The 26,529-nt window shown below is 38.1% G+C and overlaps 2 long non-coding RNA genes across 2 annotated transcripts; one reads left to right on the top strand and one right to left on the bottom strand.

The window, feature by feature from the left end:
• The first annotated feature begins 10,431 nt into the window (after positions 1-10,431).
• On the top strand, positions 10,432-22,426 carry LOC112843156 (uncharacterized). The gene is made up of 4 exons (XR_003215324.1): positions 10,432-10,504; positions 12,845-12,925; positions 21,937-22,024; positions 22,390-22,426. It is a non-coding gene; the product is annotated as an uncharacterized LOC112843156 (long non-coding RNA).
• Positions 16,238-21,973, bottom strand: LOC102078768 (uncharacterized). Its single transcript, XR_270160.3, has 3 exons — positions 21,915-21,973; positions 20,720-20,851; positions 16,238-16,403 (listed from the first exon to the last, which is right to left on the bottom strand). It is a non-coding gene; the product is annotated as an uncharacterized LOC102078768 (long non-coding RNA).
• Positions 22,427-26,529: the final 4,103 nt, after the last annotated feature.

Genomic DNA, 26,529 nt, shown 5'->3' with positions numbered 1-26,529 from the left:
ATAGTGTCTGAAAGTAAAACATATAGGATATAAAACTGAAAGTCACCTGTGTTTGTGCAAAGTGACGTGGGCTCAGTTATCACTTTTCCTTCTGCAAATATCTTTAATATGGAGTAAGAACATCGAGAAATAAAGACAACTTAAACATTGCCATGCCTTCATGTGTGAAAGATCTACATGCAAACTAGTTTAATTACAACCATGTGGCATTTGGATAACTAAGCTGCGTTCCAGCATTTGCTGTTTATATTGAACTTGAAGTTGATATGGTCTCTGTTTACGCAGGACAGACAGCCTGTCGGCACAACAACAAAGACTGACAGAAGGGTGGAGAGGGAGAGCAGATGCAACAGTAACACTGTGTCAACTGTTTGTCCACAGTCCACTCATAAGCTGTTCAGTACGCTGTGAAGTCAGCATGGCAACTCTTCAAGGTTCCCACTTTATAGTGAGCCAGCTGCACTCCGAGTCCTCCTGCCTAGCTTTGAGTCTGCAGCAACAGATACTTACACTAAATGTCTACAACCCTGTTTCCAAAAGAGTAGGCAAGAAAGTGTAAACTGTATGAATGAATACAGGATGGAGCTATTTGCAAATCAAATTGTGTTTTGTCCGAGACAGTGCTACTTTTAGTTAAAAAATATAAAAAAGAAAATTCAGCTGCACCAAGGACATGTAAATTTAAATTCAGTTAAAAAGCGAATATTTTCTGTTCCTTATAATTAAGTATATTTCTTTCAGTTTTAGTCACCAGCTCCAGTTCTGGCAATAGTGAAACAACAAATTAACTGTCTATGCTGTAACCACATTTGTCCAGTTAAGACTGAACATTAATGGAGCATAGGTCACAGGAAATTTGCTTGTTACAGAAAACAGGATGATTTGAAGTGACTAACTCACTGCCCTGTGGCGCTGTGCTGATAAAATAAGGCTATCAGACCGAGCATGGCCCTGTAAGCTACACTGAGCTCAATAAGGGATGCTTTAAAGGTCAGGGTGCAGCAGTTAATCTGGAGAGCACTGAAACCGAGCCAGCAGGAAGGCCAAGGAGATCTGATAGTGCCTCCCTCTCCCATACACACACTCAGTCCTTTCTTTGCCCTAAAAGAGATGCTGCATTGTGAGTAGTGTGTTTGCGGAAAGCCAAGGCCTGATTTAATCTGCACAGCTGAACTAGAGTATTGTCTCATTCACCAGACCTGCTGTAGATACTTTTTTCCCCCCTGAAACTGAAAGACAGATAGAAAAAAGGAACAAGAAGAAATGAAGTGAGCAGGATGGAGTGGGATTGGACTGTCACTGTCAAGACTAACTACGTGAAACATCACAGATAGGCTACACTCCACCTCCATCCCATCCAGCCTACACTAGAAAAGAATAGAATTACTGACGAGTGAAGAGAAATAATGGTGTCTGACTGCAAGGACGATGGGGGTTTAGTTAGATTTTGTATTTATATATTCACTGGTCACTTTATTAAGTTAACCTGCTCAACTGCTCGTTAATGCAAATATCTAATCAGCCATTTCCATTGTAGCAACATGGACAAGGAAACCTGAAGTTCAAAATGACATCAGAATAACGAAGGTTATTTATGTTAAGCAACTTTAAACATGGTTGTTGGTGCCAGGTGGGCAGATATGATTAGTTCAGAAACTGCAGATCTACTAGGATTTCCCTTCATGATCATCTCTAGAGCTTATGGTCAGACAAAATGGTCCAAGCAAGAAAAAAAACAAGCAAACGAACATCCAACAAGCAGCACTTGTCTGGATGAAACATGCTTTGTTGATATCAGAGGTCAGAGGAAAATGGCCAAACTTCTTCAAAAGTGATAAGAGGACAACAGTAACTCAAATAACCATGCTATGCAACCAAGCCATGCAGAAGAGCATCTCTGAACACACAGCATGTCAAAAGTGGAAGCAGACGATGGGCTACACCAGCAGAAAACTACATCACGTGCCACTTCTGTCTGTAACAAACAGGAAGCTGAGGTTAAATTTCACATAAACACGCAAACATAAAAAACTGAATTTAAAAGGAAATTTGGAAAAAAGCTGGCATAGCTGGATTTATTCAGCCTTGTATCAATCATTCACCATGATACCAGCTAGCTTCAAGGAATTCTGTTACAATGTTTTTCAACATTAAGTATATGCAGTACATGCACAGCATTTGGGAGTAATTGTTATCTGAAAAGCAGCTTTGCTTTTCAGAAGATGCAACCGGGGTCAGCTGATCGTGAGCATCTCAAAGATGGTCGCTAAATTTGGATGTTTAATAATTGTGACTAAGGCTTTATTTTACAATAATCAAGCAAATTTACCTGCATCCGATGACTAAAATTATTAGCCCTTTTAATCTGCAAAACATTTTGGTAATAACTGACGGTATAAACTTAAACTTAACTTTACATAATAATAAATACAGATTCCATTTTGTTATCTGGAGTCAGGAAAACTGCAAAAAATATTCACTGTGAAGACCTTTTAGCTGATTAGTTTGAGCAGTAACAATGACAATGGAAACTATAAAATAGAGAATAAAATGGGCTAAGTGTGATAGCAGTTGTTACACTGATCACAAAGAAAGCGATTTTTTAAATCAGGTTTTTGAGCACCTGAGGTTCAGAAGTAAAATGTTTCATAAGTAGCAGCAAAAAAAGAGTGCTTTTGTAAAGCTGTATATATCATCAACAGCTTCATTTTCTTCAAGTGCACTATTAAAAATTGATGAGCAACCTTCCTTGTTTCCTTCCTTCTTTACTTTTGGGACCATTTGAAATAAGATTCATTGCCACATATAGAGTCCACAGACTTCTCTGTGCAGTAAAACAGGAGGGCAGAGCCTAGACAGACTAAATGGCTAAGATAAACACAAGAGGACAGACAGAGACAGTGCCAAGAAAGAAAAGTAAAACAGTAAAGAGAGCTGAACACATGACTATGGATTTTTTATTGTGCTCTGAAAGCTGAAAGTGACTGAGTGACAGGAAGATGGAAAAAGGAAGAGAGAGAAGAACATTGTGGTCAGGATGCTAATATAAGTGGCAGTATTTTGCTCTGTCTGCAAACAGAGTTAGATTTCAACCCCGTTCAGTCTGTGCCCAGGGGAGGGAAATTAACAATCTGTCTGTTCGTTTAGTGACTTGTCATTCCCTGACGCCTCCTGGCACCTCCTAGGAATCTTAACAAGGACCAGAAATGGGAACGAGTGACAGGGAAGGACAGCAATGAAGGAAAAGTAAAGGAAAGGAAGGAAGCAATGTCAAAAGCGTTAATACCAGGGTTTGCTGTTCTCCTCGTTAAATTACAATCAAGGTTTTTATTGTTACTCTTCACTCTTTCCATAGACGTATCAGCTCATATCTAACAGGGGAGGGTATGAACCAAATAAACAAACATATACGTTCTACACGTAGGATAAGAATGTAAATAAAAGTAAACACCTTAAATAAATTACTTCAACCAAGTTGCAGCTGGAGCCACAGGATCTCACAACAAAAAATAAGCAGGTTAAACTTATAATCATATCAATTTTCATTATATGGAACCCAATTTTTTACAGTGTAAAGTAATTTTATGAAAAGGGTTCACAAAAAAGAAGAAATGTGCATTGAAATATAAAAGAATTGTTCTGTTGTTGTGCAGAAGACATTAAATTATATATTTATAAGGAATTGCGTTGCCAGAGGCGCTTAAGCGTTTGCAGTGACTGTTTTAATCCTTATTCTGCTCTGACCAAGTCTGTTCTTTGTGGTTTGTAGTTTATGTGCATCTGCATACCCCATTGAGTATGTCACTAGGTCTCAGGTCTGTATCTGAATTGGTGTCTTCTACAGTATATGACTGTATTCATCCATGCATACATACAGCTGGTGTGTCACAACATGTGTTTCAGCGTGCCTGAGTGTCTGTGGGTGTTTCCTGCATCCCGCCCGGGGTTTTAATTAGTTCTCCCTTAGTAATCATACTGTGCAGCTCTGATTAGTCTTGTTGTCATGGTAGCACTCTGAGGTATCAACATCCATGAGATGATGGCATTTTTATGAATGTCATATACAAGGCTAGAGGAAATTCAATTACATCAGGGATAAACATCCATTTGGAATCAGGGATAAATGGATCAGAATTTGATGGTCAAAGATCAGTGTGACCTCATGAAACACGTTTCACTCAATGTCATGTTTAATAGATTAAAATAATGAGGGGTTGACACATTATATGACAAAGGTCAAGATTGGAAAGACATGGCTGAAAACATAACCTAAGTGATGCATACATCAATAATCTAGTCAAAAACAAATTGGAAGATGTGTTAAAAAGGCCAGACTCTTGACTTAAGTCAATACAGTTTTCAGGGTTCAACAGTTGCCTGTTTAACCCAGCTTGTCTCTCTATATATAACCACAACAATAATAATAATAATAATGAATAACATAGTGTTCTAAATAATCAAACTAGTAATTTACATTACACAATTACAATCCGTGATTTAGGAAGGTACATTTTGAATAAATTATTAAGTCCTTTTATTTAGATTGATATGTATACAGTTATAACAAGAGTACAAGTTATGATTATACATAAAGTGTATGTCTTACCAAATCATAATGTGGAATTAATGAGCTCCAGCACAATGTTAAATGTTGCCTTGCTTGCAGAAACACATGCAAAAGTAAGCATAACTAAATGATAGATTCAGCCTTTTTCCAGCTGAAGCCTCAGACTGAGAGACATAAATCGTGTTTCGTCATTGTTGTATTTCTGAGTCAAAAGAAAAGCTGCTGTTTTGTTTCTGTTGCAGACACGTCTAGCACCGAGCACTGCTCCTTATCGTTGCTTTTTGTAATTACGGAGAAGGCTGCAATTGTATGGCAAACTTTCAAAGTGGTACAAATGAGTGAAGTATCCCTCTGTGATTACACTGTAAAGCTTTGAATGCCACAATCAACACACAAAGGAGCATTGAGCAGTGTCTAAAAACTGACTGCTGCCCATGGACTTTTTGTGTGTCAGAAACTTCAGAGATTATTTTTATTCTATTTTTTTTTTTTTTTTTTATGTTCACCTGTTTCAAGAATTCTATTAATCTACGTAAAAATAAAAGACATATTATGAGACTCTACTATGAATGCCAAGCAACTTCTGACAGCAATTTACAGTAATAACAGGTTTGTAATGATATTCTTTTAATTAATATAATTTTTAATACTGTTACTAGTTATTTAATGGTAATAATTCAAAACTACTTCATTGATTTCAGAGGCAGGATTCTCTTTCCTGCTGAGTGATGGACAATTTAATAAAAGATATGTTTTTCTGCCAAAATAGAATTATTGTTATTATCTGTAAATTTTCACATTTACTATAGTAAAGCATGTGATTATTTTTCATTAAGATGTCAAATTACAGTAATTTACTTGCATTCCTTAATACCAAAACAAAAATTGTTTTAGTGGTTGAATATTATGGTTGATTAATTTCCATTGTGCCAGCTCCAGTTTGGGTGAAATCAGTTCTGTGTATTCAGTAATTTTTAGTTTTAAAGAAGTTTTTGATACATTTCTAAAATATTTGTATTCTGATGTTTCTATAACAGCTCTAATCCACATATCATTGTTTTTAGTATACTACTCCACCCAGCCATACTACAGTAACTACACATTAGCGTATAGAAAATCATCGTTTCCTTGTAATCATACATTATAATGTATTTTTTTTACAGTCAAGCTTCTTGTTGCAAAAACTCAAGATACTGTTGCTACACCCTCCCTAAAAACTTTTTGCTTCAAAAATAGACCCTGGTATCTAAAAGTTTTTTAATTAATAATCTGCAAGAACAAAACATAACAAGAGAATAAGAACATAAGAAGCCTAAGAGCTTTCAAATATTAAGCCCCTTCAAGATGATGTTTGTCCTCTAAAAATCTAACCAGTAGATTATTAAGCAACACGCCAGTCTTCCAACATGCAGTGCTGTTCTAAAAGGCTTAACAGCATCTTTTGGATCCATTTATTAGACCGAAAATTAGAATATAATTCTTCAACTCAGACAAAAATCTGAGGTAATGCATCATTCCAGACAGCATTACTTTGTCTTTCAAGGTCTCATGAACTGTCAGGAAAAGAAGCAGGAACAATGAGAGCAAGCATTGTGACAGAGATGATTAAATGCTCGGGACTCTAACTGGTGGTTGGGTGACAGCTCAGCATGGAAATAAGAACACTGGCACATACCCAACAGGATTAAAGGTGTGTGTGCACACACATAGATATAACAAAAGGACATGAAATTAGTAGATAAGTCAATGTCAGTATTTTTTAGTAATATGATTGTTTTCTTATGTAATTAACGTAGCTACTGAAATCTTCACCCTAATAAATGCTAACAAAACAGAATAAATTAATAAAGTGGGATTACCAGTGTCAGTTTCCCCAAAGCATCAGGAGCTTTCTTATATAGTATATAGTGCTGCTTAAATAACTTACAAAGGACATCTAGCATTACGGAAAAAAAAAAAAAGTTTATCAAAACAAATTTTAAAAAATTCCTACATTTGGATTTAGTTTCAGTTACTGTTAACTGTAAGTGCAAAAAAATTATAATTTTAATGTGATTGAGAAACCGAGAAACCTACAATATCATCCACATGTCTGTGAATAAGTCAATACTAATGTTCAATAATAATGAATGGCTCACCCACAACAACTTGTGCCATCAACGAGGCATTATGTTACACATGGATGTCACAGCATCACATGATAATAACTTACTGAAATCTGCAGACAGTTTGATGACTTTGGTCAAGATTTAATTGTATTTATTCATTCAGCTTTTATTCAATTCATACTGGATAGTAAGATCTGGCATTCTAGATCTGAATGTGCAGCACATGAGTCTTAATTTTGTATAGGAACTATGTTAAACTGCATCTTCCCCTTCCCACAATTATTACTAATATTTTAAATTGCGTACTCTGTATTAGGGCCTTTTTTAAATTTGCAAAGCAAAAGTGCATGTAAGTCAAATATGCAAGACACCAATATGAACACATTTTACTGCTAAAACACTAGTAGACCTTGAGTAACTATATTTGTCCAAACCTTTACATAGTACATTCATACATATATTAAGTAAATATTGTGCTGTTCCAGAATACATCTACAATTTATATCTGCATTAGATATGACATTTATCTTACTGAACACGTTGCTCAGTTCACTTCTGCAAAGCCTGACATTTTCACTGCAAACTTTTGTGAAAAAAAAAAGAAGCTCTGAAGCACACTCTGACCCAGACATAAACCCCCACTCACTGTGATACCCACATATCTGACAGGAGTTCCTCACGAGCGTGAGGAAGGTGGGAATGTCGACATACTGTTGGTCTGCTGAAAAGAGAAACTACCTGTATTTGCTCTGTATATTTGAAACCTCTGGCATTTAACGTTGTCTCAAAGTGCTTTCCAGGACAAATGATTCAGGCTTAATGTCAACATGTTATGAGGATCTACTCATCAACTCTGACTAATTTACCTGAGAGCAGTGAACTCCTGATGCTAGCAGTACAGCAAGGCTTCAATAAAAGACGACGCTCTAATAGCTAGATTTGTGAAAAATACAACTATTCTTCAAGAATGTTGCCAACAGCCTTAAAATAATCTTTAAAGGAGCTTTAAACATCATTATTTTTTTGACAAAGGCTGAAATCTTCAGAGTTTAAATGAATAAAAAGCTTTGCACTCTCTTGGCATTCTGCTAGCCCACTTCATTAGGTTGTCACCTTGAGGTGTCCCAGGGATTACCTAATATGCTAAGCTCTTGTTGGTTGCTTTTTTCTTTTCTTATAAAAGGTCAGATCATCTGATGCAACACTTAATCACTTTCCTCTGGCTCCTCTCACAGTACATACTGGACATGTCGCATGAATTTTACAACAACAAAAAAAACACAAAACAAAGAGCTGCACAATTAGTACCTTCTTTCTGTCCCAGGCCTTCAAAGCAGTTGCATGTGTGATACAGAAGGTTTTCTCTCTCCTCTCATGTGCTCAGGTTAAAGTCATTACCACAGGGATTAGAAATATTTACAGAATTAGCGTTTATAGCACTACAAGTCTGACTGCTCATCGCTGCCTTTATATTTTGTTTTAGCTGTGTGTCTCTCTTTGTTCTACAATCTTCTGCAATCTTGTTGGTGTCTTCTGCATTGGATTGTAGTCTGATTTGCTCAAAAACAGTGAAGATGAAAATGACCAAATTACGAAGTTCAAAAACAATGCCAGGATGTAATGGCATCCAGTTGCCAGTCAAAGCAGACACCCTGTTAAAAATCCTTAATGTTAAGCATGCATTAGCCATTTTTGTAACAGGCTATAAAGATACTTATTTGTGTCCATTTTAACTCTGAGATCTGCTTGGTACAAATACCTTTGTGCTCATGAGCTACTTCGGCTGGGTGGCCAAACTTTCTGGCCTTTAGTGTTTGTGCGTGATTAAAAACAGCATGTTTGACCACATTGTTCTAGATTGGAAATTTAATTAAAAATAGACCCATAATTTGTTATCATGAATATGGTCATGCTTGTCTAACATCCATCCATCCATCCTCATCCGCTTTATCCGAGGTCGGGTCGCGGGGGCAGCAGCCTAAGCAGAGAAGCCCAGACCTCCCTCTCCCCAGCCACCTCCTCCAGCTCATCCGGCAGGCCAGCCGAGAGATATAATCTCTCCAGCGCGTCCTGGGTCTGCCCCGGGGCCTCCTCCCGGTGGGACATGCCCGGAACACCTCACCCAGGAGGCGCCCAGGAGGCATCCTTGTCAGATGCCCGAACCACCTCAACTGGCTCCTTTCGATGTGGAGGAGCAGCGGCTCTACTCTGAGCCCCTCCCGGATGGCCGAACTTCTCACCCTATCTGTAAGGGAGAGGCCAGCCACCCTTCGGAGGAAGCGCATTTCTGCCGCTTGTATCCGCGATCTCGTTCTTTCGGTCACTACCCACAGCTCGTGGCCATAGGTGAGGGTCGGGACGTAGATCGACCGGTAAATTGAGAGCTTCGTTTTTACACTCAGCTCCCTCTTCACCACGACGGACCGGTGCAGCGTCCGCATCACTGCAGCCGCAGCACCAATCCGTCTGTCGATCTCCGGCTCCCTTCTCCCATCACTCGCGAACAAGACCCCGAGATACTTAAACTCCTCCACTTGGGGCAGGAACTCATCCCCGACCCGGAGTGGGCACTCCACCCTTTTCCGGCTGAGAACCATGGCCTCAGATTTGGAGGTGCTGATCCTCATTCCCGCTGCTTCACACTCGGCTGCGAACCGTTCCAGTGCGAGCTGGAGGCCCCCACCCGATGAAGCCATCAGAACCACATCATCCGCAAAAAGCAGAGATGAGATTCTGAGGCCACCGAAGTGAAAGCCCTCCGCCACTTGGCTGCGCCTAGAAATCCTGTCCATAAAAATTATGAACAGAATCGGTGATAAAGGGCAGCCCTGGCGGAGCCCATCACCCACCGGGAACGAGTCCGACTTATTGCCGGCAATGCGGACCAAACTCTTACAACGGTTGTATAGGGATCGAATGGCCCGTAGCAGTGGGCCAGACACCCCATACTCCCGCAACACCTCCCACAGGACACCCCGAGGGACACGGTCGAATGCCTTCTCCAAGTCCACAAAACACATGTAGACTGGTTGGGCAAACTCCCATGCACCCTCAAGTATCCTCGAGAGGACATCTGAAAAAAAAACAATAGGCTATAGTAAAACAGTTGATCAATGAAGTGTCACATCTCTCAAACTTGAATGATGTTAAGCAAGGATGTCCCTTTATGTCTACTGCCTCAGGTCCTCTCTCATGTTTTTCCCTCATATTTATGTGGTGAGAGGAACTAAGATGCAACAAGAGGAGACAAGGAGAGGAACTGAGCATGTACAAAGACAAATTAGCAATGTGGATTATCTTTTTTTATATATATATATATGATTGAACTTGACAATATGGTTACTCAAACATAGAAGAGGAGTTAAAGATGTAAATTGGTCTATTTTCTGAACAGGAAGTGAAAATTAAACTGGTGTATGCAAAGGTAAAACATTTCTTTACCGGCCCCTCTCCAATTTTGTTTTACTGAAAGCATCTGGCCCAAGCGCTGTCATCTTCTTAAATTTTTGTAATACAAGCTGCCAGCATTGCTGCGATTTCCTTCTAGACCTTCTTTAGGGAGGTTTCAATTCTCCGACTGGGAGTGGAAAGCATTCTGACAAGAGCAAAGTGAAATATTACTTTAAACTTTAAAGAAAGAAAAAGTGACAAGCAAAAGTAGCACTGGGCCACTGTGTATACTGGTATCTATATAAGCAATGGAAATAAAGAGTTCCCACATGCCTCAGCTAAAATCAGACACCAGTTGGTGAGGAGCCGCAAACGAAAATGACTATTTATTCACTTAATGTGAAAAAAACAAACAAAAGTGGAGAAGCACTTAAAGAAGGTCAGTATAGCAGCTAATCTGAAACAAAACCCTCTCAGCCTTTTCCTCAAAAAGGTAGGCATTTAAAAATTAATCAGCCTATTAACATTAACCACACATGCTTTTTTACTTGCTGATCAGCAGCGGTGCCCTAAGAGGCAAGTCCGTCACACTGGAGGGTGGTAGACATCTTTGAAACATAGCTATAGGTTAAGCTATTTGATAAGGTATTTGATGTGTTGTTTAAACAAACACAGGTCATATCAGAGCAAAGCTGTAATAACGGTGCAACATGACTACACACAAAGAACTTTGATCATTTCGCCATGTTCTTCTCTACTACACCAGCTCGCCTAGAGTCGGTAGAATAGTGAATACATGCTGTTTAGGTGCCTCGTGTGTGTGTGTGTGTGCAGGGGATTGGGGGGGTGCAGTTCCCCCTGGTGCACTCAGAGGCTGGTAATTGGAGAGATACAAGCAAGATTGCTGACACATGACTTGTTCTAGCTGGGAGGGCTGGATCCTGCCTTTCTTCCATTCCTTCATTCCATTCATGTCCACTGGGCAGAGGAGCAGAGACCAGAGAACAAAGGCTGTTAAATCACATAGCCCCAATTTTAGCTGCTCCCTCTTAACCAGCCTTGGATTAAATTGGCTTTCAGTTCTCTCTGCACTGAAAGCTGGCTGAACCCACAATTCACATAATGATGGGGCCTTTATCCTTAGTCTTTTGGTAAAACTTTAGATTACAGTCTGCATCTATACAGTGTAATATTTTGTCCACCAGTACATTTACAGTATGTAGGTACTGGTAGACTTTAAGTTTTGTTATAAGGATAACAGTTTGTGGCCTTTGAGCAAACGTCTCATGTAGGTAATTTATAAAAACTCAGTAGCCAATCTACTCATGCCTTTTATAACTTTAATACTTTATACGTTGCTGTTTTATTCCCCATCACTAGGGGGAACTTAACAGCATTTTTGACAGTTACAGGGCACAATCTAACCCCCTCAAAAAAAAAAAAAAAATAATGTTGGCATGTGAAAATGCTATCAGCTGTCCTTTACCCCACCTGCAAATTTCATCACTGCTCACTTACCCATGGCCTTGTGTGTGTCGAGGAACAGGCTATATCACAATGCTCTGTTGTTTAAATACTAGTGAGTACAGTTACACTTTCCCTTTATTTCCAACATCTGCTGCTTAATGCTCTGAGCATTTTCAGCAGTGCTAATATTTACTGTTTTGGGGTGTGGCCAAATACTTTATTTTTCCATTTCCATATGTTTGCCGAATAACTATAAATATCCAACTGTTGCCTGCTTACATACCCCACTGTTGCACAGTTTGGTGGTTTGCATTTGGAGTGATTCTGGCAGCGTTTCTTGCCACCAGGCAAATGTTAAGTTCAATGTGCAATTTCTTTTAGCTGTTTTTGCTCTCTGCCAACTCCTGGGGGAAAGTTGCTGCTAAACGCTCAAACTTGTTTACCAACATGTTGAGGCTGAAAACAGCGCTGTGCAAAGCAAACCAAAACAGTAAATTAGTGTGCTGAAAAGTAAACTGACCCTGAATTGGATAAGCAGTTAAGTGGATTGGATGGAATTTTATTTCCATGCACTATTATCTCAAACAGAAATTGGTGGTTATAAATGGCTATCCAATACAGAGTGTGGTAAATTCAATGAGTCTTTACAATTCGTAAAGTGAAATGTGTTTTCATTTATGAGACAACACGGAGCAGCAAAGCTTTTCTGAGTTTCAGAAGCTTAGACAATCATTTCATGGCAGAAAGTTTAAGGTGGAAGAGAGTTACAGATATTCTCTCTGTCACCGTCTCCGAATGAGTCACCATCCAGGCTGCAACATGCAGCAGATGATATCCCACGCGTCCTGCCAGGAAACTCATTACAATGAGTTAAATGCATGTCTTCGCCTCCTCTCAGCTTCCACCCCTGCAGTACTTGACTCAGCCCCTGTCCCCCTCTTCTCTGCCCACCTTTTATATCTCTTTCCTGTTGTCTTCATTCATATTGTGATTTAATCTACTTTTTTGATCTTCCAGCCTGTTTCTTTCTGTCGGTTGCCATTTCATTTTGCATAGCTCATTTTCTCATTCACTGGAGTGGAAATGCATAAAAAAAAGAAAAGACAAATGCTCCAAATTCTGACAAATATTCAGTGTCGTAATTTGCAATTTTTTTTATTGTCCTTCAGCATTTCTACCCTCATTCTTTCACTCTTGTTTTGCTTCTCGTGCCCTCTCACAAACCCTTTCGTCTACCTCCGTCTGTGAGTCATTATATTTGTCTGCAACTTAAAGGCACTTCTCTGAGTCCTGTTATGCATTTTTCTTGCAGGAAGACAAAAGGCCAACAGCACCACTGACTCCCCGTAGGCCTGCACGTCTAAGCGTCTGTTCCTCCACTCACTGAGAAATAGTAAGGACATATTAACAAAATCAATAACTACTGAACTGAGTTTATTTTATATTGCACCGATTCACAACAACAGTTGCCTGCAAGCTAAAGATCCTAAAACTTTAGAATAGTATTGACTGACATATTAATTGTTTCGGTTGGCCTGAAGTGATACAAACAATTTAAAAAACACTGTGTCAAACTATCAAACCACTGCATGAAGTCATGAGAAAACATGAGGTTTAACATTCTGACAAAATGTCATACATAAATATTTAAGTGAAAAATTCCATGTTTCTTTGATTTCTCTCCGTTTTGCAGGAAACTTTGAGTAATCAAATGCATCTCAATTGGGATCATTCTTTTCTCTGGACCCAAGCCTAGAAATGACATTTTAAAATATTATTCTGGTTGAATTGCACTCATGAGCAGTGCTAGAAAGACTGACCTGAAAAGAGAGCTCAAAAAACCAATATAGATGAGACTAATGACTGGGTCAATGGTGGACTGATACTTTATGAATATTGCAAATAATAAGGCATGCCGTCAATCTCTGTCCAGTGTCTGGCTGCTATGGAGTCCAGGCAGCTAACTGATATACATACAAGGACTTTGGTGTCAGGGTCATTTTACACAGGATTTATATTGACAGCACAGTTGGCCTCACTCCCATATTGTCACATATAGGTGCTTGTAAGGAACTACTTGGCATCGCATTTAAACACACTGAACTGTCGTTTTTCAGTGTGTAAAGTTAAAGTGAAGGACCATAAATGTAATCTCTTTCGCTAAATTTAACCAAGTAGCTTTTGGTGTCTATTCCTAGCCAGTGTGTGAGAACTCCAGTACAAAAATGAAGATTAAATTAATTAGCAAGTGAAATCAAACATTTTAGAGGTTCATGAGGGAGCTGGACCCTATACCAGCAAGAGTAGCTTTCTTCTACTAAAGTGTACTTACTCCATTAGATCTGAATATATTTAATCACACTTATTTTATGCATTTATGCGCATTCATTAAAATGGCAGTCCAAGGTCTGCTTGCATACGTAGTAACAACCGTGCTAAATTATGACTAACTCATTATTAAAATATTTAAAAGACACAAGAAAAAAAAAAAACTGTTAATCAAATTTCTTTAAATGCAAAGATGAACTCAGGGTGTACTATGCTTAACAAAAATGAAGGGTGCAGTAGCATGACATTAAAGATTTCAGTGTTTTCCCCCAAATGCACCCTCATTCACCTCTAAGTTAACTCCTGAAAATACTTGCGGAATATCAAGGGTGAAAATTAAACAAATAAATGGGCTATTTCCTTTGCTTAATTATTTTAAAGCCAAAGGAGAATCTTTGTTTAAACGATAGGTATTTTTCTGTTTACTACAACATAAATAAAGACAAATAAAATTCAAAGTTTTGGGAGGAAACAGCTTTTTAATACTTAAGAAACGCAGCAGGCATCCAATATTGATGATTAGGGTTATGACCTGAGTAATGAAATACAGAGTTTTGCTCAAAAATACATGCACAGTTTGTTCATGTGGGAGTAAGACAGTGATTAACAAAAGTGATTAACAAAACTATGTTTTCAGTCAAGTCTGAACTTTATGTTCAGAGTGACCATGTAACTATTTGGATAAACAGCTGAAACTTTTATCTTAGGTCAGCATAAAGATGAGCTGATGACACTTGAGAAAACAGTGAGTGCTGTCACCATGGCATGCTGAGAAAATGAAGAGGCAGAAGAGAATATTGCCTCTGTTACCAAAATTATCTCCAACTTTTACTTTTATTACTAACCATTTTTAATTGATGTAAAAAAAAAAAAAAATCTTTGAAAAAGTATTTAGTTTCTCTCCTTCTAAAGTACACAGCCAACAAGCTGACAGCAAGTATTAGTCACACACGACACTCGGTGATGCAAGATTACTCATCTCGTCTTGAAGGCTCATCCTCATTCACTGTCACACACACACAACGACACACACACACACACACACACACACACACACACACACACACACACACACACAGAGCAAGACACTGCATGGGACCAAATGTACTTTTAGTTTTATTTCACATCAACAAATAGAAAACAAGTGCAGAGAACTGCTGTCCCCTTATAACTATGACAATCAAATAAAAACTGTGTGGAAGGAACACACAAGAACTGACCACAGTTCTTCATCCTCACATTATCCAGTTAGCTTCAGTGACTGCTTCGGTCTGACTTCAGTGCAACATGGACCTCAATGGCTGCAGTCCTATTGAACCCACTGTTAGAGAAATCCATCAATGTTGTCTCTTCCCCCCCCCCTCATTCAATCCTTTTTATGACCTAGACAGTCATGGAGCTCCTGAGTTTTTTGTCAAGATATACTAGATGAATATTTAGTCCTGTCAAAGCACATAGCCATGCCGTAGCTGACCTGCAAAGTTATTATCTAATCTCAGTCCTTTGGTAAAAGGCACCTGGCTCATGATCAACTAGGTCATGACCCAGCTGTTTATGTTCTTCAGAGTTTGCATTAGTCTTTAATATACTCGATACTAAAATCATTGGCAAAACGGTGCTTTCAACCACTTATGTCATCATATCCTGACCTCCAGAGCACTGCAGGATGTTTAAAGACACTGTTTGGGGTCATAGTACATCTGATCTTAGTCAGTATTGATGATTCCCTGCCAGAAAACTGTAGACTGGCCTTTTGTGTTAGAGGTGGGCGGTTGCCCTTAGTGGATTCAAGTTCAACTATCCTGAGGTGAAAATGGAAAATAGGACCAACTTGTGAACTGATGTGGTATCAGCAGTGAAGAAGACAATATATTTGAAATACACTGTTGAACAAAAAGCAAAGATTGAGGGCATATAGTCTCATTGTAGCTATGATTATACACTTTGTATAATGAGCTTGTTGAAAATGTTGGGTGCCTTTTGCTTAAACCCAAGGTCCACTCACTGGATTTTTCTCCCAAGGAAACGAGAATACATCGTTTTGTCAAGCAAAGTTTTCTGTATTTGTTGTGAATGACAGCCCTTAGAGAATAGTGTTGTCATCCAACTAGCTTTCAACCCCCAAAAAGACATGTAACAACTGTGGGGAGCACTTCACTGTGAAACAGCAAGGACTCTGGGAAAAAAAAGAAATATGACTGAACAGAAGAGACAACACCTGTTATCCCTGAACAATAAACTATACCTGTCACAGCAACTGCTGGGAAGAGGTCAAAGTGTCAGGAAAACCTGCGTGTGGCCTGAGGTACAAAAGAGTTTTTGTAGTTTGTGTGATTGCCTTTATTTCAATACACAAAAAAGGCATACACAACACCATCTTTCATTTATGGCTGAAATAGTTAAAATTCGATCATGTTACAGTATGACATGCTAAAAGGGCTTAGCAAATGAAGATCCCCATACAGTCATTGCATGGTCTCACATCCGGACCCCTGCTGTTTTCCTGTCACTGTCTGCCTCTGCTTTGTTTCCACTTGTCAGTTCTCAGGAGGAATCAGAGGGAAAGAGATTCAGGATGAAGGAGACAAGTGAAACGGAGTGCATTCTGTCCAAAACTAAAGATATCTCTGAATCAGTCTCCTCCTCCCTTTCACTGTCACTTTCAATCTCTGTCCCTTTTACTTTGTCTCCCTTTGTGTCATACACTACCTAAAGTTTAGTTCAAGAAAAAGTTTTGTTGGAAACAAAAGTCAGACGATGCCTTTTGGTTAAAACTTTACACAGAAGACAAAGTTCACACATAAAACTGGATACGAAGCAGTGCTTTGTTATTATAGGTTGCAGGTGATCATCAGTCTTGGGTGTAATGCATTCCAAAGTAAAGCACAACTATAATCACACTAGAATTTTCATTGAACCAGTGATGCAATGCTTTACTGTACTAAAGTCAGTAATGGCATTACAGTTGCAATTGTGTCATTACTTGCATTACAAAGGTTTCCTTTTGCACTGTAATCATCTGATTTTATGTCATGTGCAGGAAGCAGGCAATATGGACATTTATTTTAATTGCACAAAAGGATAAGAGAGTGAAGTTCATCTGCAAAATACCTAAAGGACAGGAAAAAAAAAACTGCATTATACTGCAATTTGATACTACAACTTTGTCTCTTTCCTCTCTACACAGAGAGCATGCTAACGCAAAGCTAGCCAAGAACCCAGAGTGACGTTAACAGATTGCATACTTGTCCTCATTAAGACAGGGATTTGTTTTGTTGTGCGGAGCTGCAGCCAAGGTTTACGTTGTTAACTGGTATTTTTGTGACTTTCGAAGAGTGAGGTGAAAGTAATGATACGAGTAGTTTAACAATGTACTTTCTCTTGTTACTATTTAGGTAATCTACTGCATTACTTTTAAGAACAGTAATTCCAATACTATGTGCATATTTTGTAATATTTTTAGTAGTAAATCTTTCTGTTAGAATTTTTATTAGATTTATTTACTTTTGTTTGTTTTTGGGTTTGTTTGTTTGTTTGTTTGTATGCTTATTGGACCTCTGACTAGTTCAGACAAAAATATTTCAAAAATTATTTGCGTTATTTTTCTTAATCTAGCCACAATAATTCATTAACAAATACTGAACAGCCATAAAAATGGTGCCGCTTGCTTGCAATTCTTTATCATACAATTTTTATGCAAAATTTTCCCAAATTTTCAAAAATATTGCATTCTTTCTGAGCAAGTCCCTAATGTGATGTCATATACGTACACATATATAATACATTATATTTAAAAAAAAAAATACATTTGGGATTAAAGCTACTATTAGGTACAATGGTACAAAACTGCTCTGTGAACCTAAAGCATTTCAATTATTTTTTCACCATTTTTCTATGCTTCAATTATAGAGACTTGCTTAATTCTATCAAAGTCTTTAAAGATGTATAAAAGAAAATTGCATGCCTTTCTCTTACTTTTAACTCTGCATGCAAGACAAGCAGTCTTCGCAAACTCATTAGTGAAATCAACAGGTTGATAAAATGCCTGGAGACCCAACAGCTATAAAGCTGATTCCATACAAAGGGAAGCAAAGAATCATCCTCATAACTGTGATGTGAGGCCAACATGCTTTTGATCTCCATGTGATGCTTTATTGTTCCTTTACTAACTGCAGGGAGAACTAGGACACTGTCCATCATTTTAAATGTGTAATATTCTGATTGTACTACTAAAATAGGACGTTTGTAAGTCTAATAAATGGTCTTGGTAATTTACTGCAAAATGATGAATATAATGAGGAATACACTAATATTCAACAGTGTTCACTGGTGTGTTCCATGTTAGGTCTTGCATATGTTATAGACCAGGGGTCCCCAATCCCAGTCCACGAGGGCCGGTGTCCCTGCAGGATTTAGATGTGTCCTTGATCCATCACAGCTGATTTAAATGGATAAATTACCTTCATAACATGTCTTGAAGTTCTCCAGAGGCCTGGTAATGAACTAATCATGTGATTCAGGTGTGTTGACCCAGGGTGAGATCTAAAACATGCAGGGACACCGGCCCTCGTGGACTGGCATTGGGGACCCCTGTTATAGACAGTCACATGTACATATAAGGGTTGGGAAGATTACCTTTGAAATGTGTAAGATGTATGCAATCTGCCTGCTTACAACTTTTACAGATTTCAAAGTTAGCTTTCCCAATTTTTGATTAAGGTAACAAGATGCACATTTGTGTGAGCAGAGCACATCCCCACTCATCTCTGTGAAATTCCCTCACTCGTTTATTTGAAGGCTATTTATTAATATAAAGTTAAATGTATTTAAATGTATTTTTCCTAAGAAAAAGAACCCGTCTTTATTGTCATTCCAGCACTACTCAGTGACTTGTGGCCATCTTTCCTTTCCTAGCCATTATTCAGACAAATGGTCTGGAGGCATCTGAAGTGCTTGCCTTGCATTAGGGTGGCAGCAGAGGAAGCTGAAAGTGAAAGAACTGGGATATAGATACATTTAGCTACATACTTCACTACAATATATTTTCCAATTTTTGTTTTCAGCCTCTGTGCTGCAGTAAATTTAAGTAAATCTAATGATCTCAACTATGTAAATGTATAATCTGAAATGGTGTGTATATGTGCACACCACCATGGAGCTTATCTAGTTAAATACACTATCTTTAATAGATTACAGTGTATGTAACTTATCTAAGAATGAAAACTTCTTGAGTGGCGTAATGTTTGTGTTTGTGCTGATGTGGCTGTATAAGCAATTTAATATATAATCAATATATTAAGAGGGAAGTGTACACTGCAAGCCATGTGATGCATTTAGTATTAATTGTAGTAAATTGCAAAGCCGTGGTAACATGCTGATGCATGCAAACAGATTAAGCATTCTCCATGGGGACAAGTGTGAAGAGTTATCCAGTGTGGTTCTCAGACAGTCCTGATTCACTATTCTGTGTAAATCTTTGAACAAATTGTTATCAAGCAACAGCCTTGTTGAACTGAATGACTGCCAAGTACTAGTTATGGGATTCCAAAAGTATTTTCACACTGCAGCATCTAAAGGTCAAAAAAATGTAAACGTGTGAGACACTCTGCTATGCTCTTCGTGTGATGGAAACAGATTGTGATCTGTGGAAATGCGAGCTTTATTTCCTAAGATTTTTTTAGTGTCTTAAAAGGCAAAGATAAGAAGGGATATTAAGCAGAAAAAAATACCAGGAAAGTGAGCACTGTCATAAAAGAAAAAGTTTGAGTACAAACTTATTTTCAATACATAACATGAATTAAAGGAAAGTAAATCCAACTGTATTCGCTTGCTTCTGGGGTTAAATTTAAGTATAAAGGACATGAAGTGTCCAGCGTGAATGGCAGGCATGGAAAGTCGCAATTCTGACACAAAACCTGTATCACATCAAGTTTGAGTGAATCTTAATTACGTTTGGTTAAAAACATATTTATTTTTCTATGAGACAAGTAACTTATTGCCATTTACTGTTTGTTTTACTATGGAGCTCACTTGACTTGCACTCTTTTGTAACACTCCTGGATGACATTGCTGATCACACGCCTAATTCCTGTTGAGGCTCATTAGCAGACATTTGACACCAAATTATTGAATTGCATGTGGTATCTGAGCTCAGCTCTTCACCGTTGTGAGTTTCATGAAAGAGTGATTTCATTTTATTTTTTTGGACTTTGGTCTTTATGTTCTGATGCCCCTTATCTTGGGAGAAAGAGACTGTGTTTTGGAAAGATGTTGAAGAGAGTGTTGTTTGGCAGTAAAGATTGAGAGCTGTATTTTGGGAATGGACACAAAAGCCAGCTGGAGACCACATTGCCTACCTTGCTATACCCTTTCCTGGAAACTCATAATCATCCCAGTTTCATCTGTTATTCAATAAACTGCCTAAACTTTTACTCCTGCATCTGCGCTTGTGTCCAGGAACCTCTACAGTGTATAGCATTGACACCTGTATCAGCAAACACTAACACAAAATCTACACATTAGGCGAGTTCTGACGTCACACTGAGGCCTTGCACTAAGTAGAAATCCACCTTTAGTCTTTAGTCAACAGAATAAACTGCTCAGAGATCAGGGGTAATCCTGATATCAAGCTGTGTCTCAGTGGTTCAGCTTCTCACAAGGGTACCTTTCAGTTCCTTTCTAGTGAGATTACTTAATCATAAGCATCAACTGGAAGGAGATCAAAAGTTAACCCATTTAGCAGTTGGCTTAATTATAATTCACAGCTATAAAATCTAAGTCTATTTTCAATTCATTTATTCAGATATTTTTTTTAAACTTTATGCAGTGTTATACATGTAATATCGTGCAGTACACTCACCAAAACACAGCCAAAAGACATGGAGGGTACGTCTAGTCAGCAGCTAGAGGCAACTATCTGTGGTTGGGACAGGCATGAATTGGAGCCAGGTACTGGGGACCTGCAGTGACAACTTGATCTGCTGTTCGAGCTCTGTTACAAAAGCAGTTAAAGGATGTGCTGTAACATCTTACTGCAACATCTGGACACTCTTCTTTGGTGGTTCTGAGATGTTTTGGCTCTGCCAAGACTACATGAACAAGTAGGGTTTAGCTGTATTATCTGAGCTTTCCAGTGTATGTTTTAGTCTAACAAAAATCCAAAATATAGAGTTTAAAATATGTTTGAATTTCAGCTGCACCTCTCTCTGTGGTCCCCCTCCTGTAAGTAGCTAGATAGTTATCATCAAGGATAAAATGAAAGACAAATACAACTCAAGAGTTGTTTCTGTCTCTGGTGTCCTGATAATGGGCTGCCCCAGATACAGACTGACAGAGTAGCTATCCCCTGAAACTAGCTGGCCCTGTATCAGTGAAGAGCATCACATACAGTATAACTGGGTGGTTAATAGCTGTCACAAAGCTGTTCACAGACTTATACAAATCTGCAGGGATTCTTTTTCAAACACACAACTCTTGCACTATATACCAAACTGTTCAACGTGATTGAATGTGGGCTATGCAAACAACACATTTCATTTACTTTTTTTCCACTTTGCTGCTTCTGGGCTACAATTCAAAGGTTCTTCAGCAGAAAACACCTTAAATCTACACACCTAAAAATGAAGATGCAGTGGATGTAGTGTTGCTATCTACCTATACAAAAAAGATAAACACCCAAACTGGGAGAGTGACTCCAAGCAGATCCTAATAATGACAGCCGAGATCTCTGTCCAAAAGAGTCCACTCTTAGGAACAACATACAGCAGGTACTGTGCAGGACTGTGACAAAGTGGTTAGCCTTGAACTTATTTACCACATGTCCCTTAAACATATTAATCATTTACCCCATATTATTTTACACTTGGCCATAATGCTTTAGTTTAAACATTGCTGGTGTAACATTGCTCTACATACTACCCCAGGTTTGTTTGTGGTAGCATTATGTTACAGTTTACTTCCACACATATGCTTTTAAAGCAAATACTACTGAACCATCAGGTGATTTGGTTGGTCTGGTAAGTTGTGTTTGCTAATGTTGCTTTGGTCATACTCACCTTTGTTTGTTCCTCTGTTCAGGTCCTATATCCAAAACAGGTGTGTGGGAGGGGCCGACCCAGCAGTTCCTGTTTATATAGGGTCATGATCTCATTGGCTGCATCACTGGGTACAACCAAATGAAGAGTTTCCTTTTGTATAGCATTGTTTATTTTCTTTAAAGTAACATTTTTGAATTGTATTGTATGCATTGTTTTACTTTTTAAACCATTTAGCTGTGTAAATGAGTTTGACAAGTGGATGAATAATCTTATTCCTGTTTCTTTGTTTATATTGTATTGTTTGGTCTAACCTATTTCTTAATGGTAGAGACTGATGAAGTTCAAGTGTGTGTAAAATTCTGTATAAAACAAGTGAGATTTTTGACAACAGGGGTTGTTTCAGATTAGGGGTCTCAAACTCCAGTCCTCGAGGGCCAGTGTATTGAAACTTTTCCACTCAGCTATCTGATTCATCTTCTTTTTTCTCCTCCAGTCCGACCTGAGGAAACTTCTTGCAATAAATACTTGTGACGTAATATGAAAAACAAATCTTCAAGGTTTTTATAGCTTAGTAAAGTTACCTGTTAATTTGTGCATATACTGAACAGTATTTTTAAAAGCAGAACTGAAACATAAGAATAACAAAGGTGGCTCACATAATATGTGGTAAGTAGCAGGTCGCAATTCAAAGAAATGACTACAGATTAAACCTAGTATTTAGTTATAAATACATCAGTTGAGACAGCCACTTCAAAATATACTTCATGCAGAATTAACATGAAAGCGTGATGTGAAGAATAAAATATTCAGTATGCTCCTCAATGATTGAACATAAGAATTTGCAGGAGATTCAGTTTCCCTCGACATCAAATTAATCCAGTGGAAGCTGTCTGCACGTCCATGGAGACAGCACAAACATGAAGAGCTAGTAGCTAATTTGGAATAATTTTAATGAGACAATATGCAAAAACAAATAGGCTGTTGGATTATAAGTAAGTACAGGCATTATCTTTCTTCCTTTTTTAAAAACTCCCGAGGCCCTTTCTACCCTAATTACTTTACTTTCAAGACTTCAGATTGGTTCCAAAGTGGGACTAAGTTAAGCATATCGCTTGATCAATTGTCATGAAAAGCTCAGAAAAGAAGGTAAAGCATCTTCCCAAAATGCAAGGAAAATGTTCCTGACAGGATTGAACTTACAAAAGCAAGTTCATATAAAAACTGGTAATTGTGGCTGTAAATATTTTTAAGAGGATATGGAAAATTATCCAAATGTGCTACAGACTGGGGCAATGTTAAAATAACCTTCCCCTTACTTCTGAAATAACTTCAGTCCATAATCACGTCAGCTTTTATTGACAAACTCATACACATAAAGAAACACACACAGAACATTCAAGAGAGTCCAGAGGAAGGGTTTTGATTTTCTAATTTAATAAATTTACATGTATAATATAATGTAAATAATATATTGATGATATATATATATAACTGATTACATTTAATAAAATTACACTTGGAAGTTAGATCCAGGAATATAATGCAGATACTTTGGAGGAAGTAATCAGCTTAATTCAATTGCTGATTAAAGATGCAACAGCTCACAGCACGGTTAAGGTACTTTTGAGGGCTGCACTATGTACATTTTGTCAGGTACCTGATCAAAATCTATTTCTTGGCTTTGCTCAGCTGAACAGATATGTCGTTTCTGCACCAGCGCGCTGGCAGAGCAAGTAACTAACTGCAGCGACGGTTCAGTGCTAGTATTGCTGTAGTTCATCAGAACATGAAAGCATCTTTGCTGATGACCTGAACTCATTTTCCAAAACTTTATTTTCAAATTGCTTTCACTGAAAAAAAATAAGACATAACTGAGCTGCACCAAGACCATAAACCCCAGGACCTTTTAATCCAGTTAGCAGCTGTCAGATTATTGCATGATCTAAAGACTGCCAAATTAGCTAGGATATAACAAGACATTTTAAGGTTGCAAACAAAACACCTGGAGCCATTTAAATGAGTGCTACTGAAAAGCAATGTAATGCTTAATGACTTGCATGTAAAGATCCACTCTTTACAAAAAAAGCTTTGCCCTCAAGTGAAGGTTGTGTAGCCCCAGCACCACTTCCAGGACATTTACAGAAAAAAGGTTTGGTTAGAGAAGCAAAGCTCCATTAGAAACTGGTTTTCTCAAAACACATAATATTTAACTCCCACCACCCAGACAGAGAAGCTCATACAGATGGAACTAACAAGGTGAATATACTGAAACACACATAATCACACTAATGAGAATTCATTTTAACTGAGGCAGGTAATTCATCAGAATTTGAATTTAAAAATCTGTTTGGACAGTTCAAATATGCACACATCACTCTCTCTCTTTTGCTCCGTTTCTTTGTCTTTCTCACTCACCTACCAAACCTAGTATTTGTATTAATCAGCCATTCAGTAGACTGAAAATTTTGACACAGACAGAAAATTCTGTCACTGTCCAAAAGGACCAAATATATTCCACCAGCCTAAAAAAGCCACAGAGTTTAGTGGCTTTCCATCTGGACAAGCAAAGCTAGCAGTGCTTGCCTAGTGAAACCTAAAAATACCCATCAAAATCAAAGTGAATGTTGTCCCAGTCCTGTTATCTTGTGGCCACGATTGGCTATTGTGACAAGATGTTGGGATTACATTGGGGGGAACTATGTCCAGTTATTAAGCGCTTGAGCTTGTCAAACTGAGAGGCCAGCAGCGGGAGACCGATTGGAGATTAGCATGCTGGATAATATTTATCACTGCAACTGATAGGTTTTCGCTTACTGACCAGCTTGGCCAACATGTTTAATGCAGATGATGTAGAGTGCAGTCTGAAGAAATTTGACTTGACTGAATGAATGTACAACATTTAACCAGCCATTTTGCTAATATACCACCTTCATTTTCCATTTATATTTCAATCTCCCTCTTTAACTGAGCTCAGCAGTAATATTATTCCATATAAGACTGATGAGGATGATTTTTCTGCAGAATAATTAGTTTTACTTTACGTATAAGAATAATTTTATGCTTAGTGAGTATTTTATTGCATCTTTTGAGCAACCAGAATCATTGCCAAGAGTAGCACTATAGACCCTCTATAGGCTCCTCTTGTAAGTATTTTTATTTTATTTTTCTGTTCTTTGTTATATAATATTTTATTTTATAATTCAGATTAGTATCTGTGTGGTTATACAGTGCCTGAGCTGATAGGGTTGAGGGCCATGTTAGCTTTTCCAAGACAATAAAGAGAGAAGAAGTTCTGTGTGAGAAAGTGTGAGTGTATCTATGTGTGCTTATCATGAAGCATACTTGATAATGAGACCCGGCCCCTCCACAGCCCTCCAAGAGTGCTGAGCAACCAAGGTCACACATCTGGATGACAACGGTGTGCTCACCCCTGCAGAAGCAAAAGGGAGGCCCCAGCTGGAGTGCCCACAGCCAAAGAGCAAGAGAACCAAAGGCAACGGGCAGCCGACCCCACCACACCATTCCTTTTGCTAAAGGAACAATTTTATAAAATTACTCCACCACAAATTATCAGTGTCAGAGATAATAGAAAATATTTAGTAATATAGTATATGCTGTATAGTAGTAATTTTTGCAGTAAATACAATGTATTAGTATGTAATTATATATTTATAGATGTTATAATATTTTGCAATTGTTCAGCGAGGAATGAGTGCAGAAAGATGGAGACATCCACAAAGGCTGTCAGCACATTTAAAAGAATACAAAAACCAGGAAGCACAAAAACTTTTTTTTTTTTAATATGACCCAATTTCTCTTTAAACAAGGGACAGGGAGAGCGATATTGCTTGAAATATGCCCTTTCTAACTTTTCTAACTTTATTATACTTTCATCTGTCCTATATGAGTTTGTGGAATCCAAGGGCTAAAATTAAAATGCTCAATCAAAGACTTTTTTTTAAAACCTGTTACAATGGTATGAGTATGTTATGAGCTGAAATTTCTTAACAGCTAACAGAAGCATTGCCGTGAACAGCATTGCTCCTAGATGATAACAGCTCTGGCTTTGGTGATATCACTTTTTTAGCTGTTTTTCTGTGTTTTTAATCTGACTGAATTATCTCTCAATAGATAACAGATGGCATGTTTTGCCTGAATAGTCCATAAGTAAGTTTACAGTGTACACTTTAACCCTCAGGATGGTCAAATATGTTCTGTGACTCAAGTGAGTATTGGGTATATAATGTGTTCTGTAATTACTGCAACTAGCCACTTGGATACTTCTGATGAAATATAAGCTGTGAAATCTGAACAGAATGTACTGAAGAAAAGTTTCAAGGTCAAACTCTAAAATGCAGTTGTATGCACTTCCTCTAACAGACTTATTTAGCTTCAGTGCCACTAAGTCAGATACAGGAAATCTTTCATACACATGGAATGACTGCATTGCATCCTATCTGTCAAGTAGACAGTTATTTGTTAGCAGTTTTTATCAACTCTGCACTTTCACAACACTTTAATGTGAAGATACTTAATTGTACTCTGCTGCCTGGATTTTATACTGTACCACTTACTGCCATCTAATTTTGTTCATGTGTTTCATTACTTATGTATATTCAGTAAGCCATTTTAA

The sequence above is a fragment of the Oreochromis niloticus genome, linkage group LG19 (assembly GCF_001858045.2).
Source record: "Oreochromis niloticus isolate F11D_XX linkage group LG19, O_niloticus_UMD_NMBU, whole genome shotgun sequence".
Taxonomy (NCBI): Eukaryota; Metazoa; Chordata; class Actinopteri; order Cichliformes; family Cichlidae; genus Oreochromis; species Oreochromis niloticus.
This window is presented reverse-complemented; position numbering and strand designations above follow the sequence as displayed.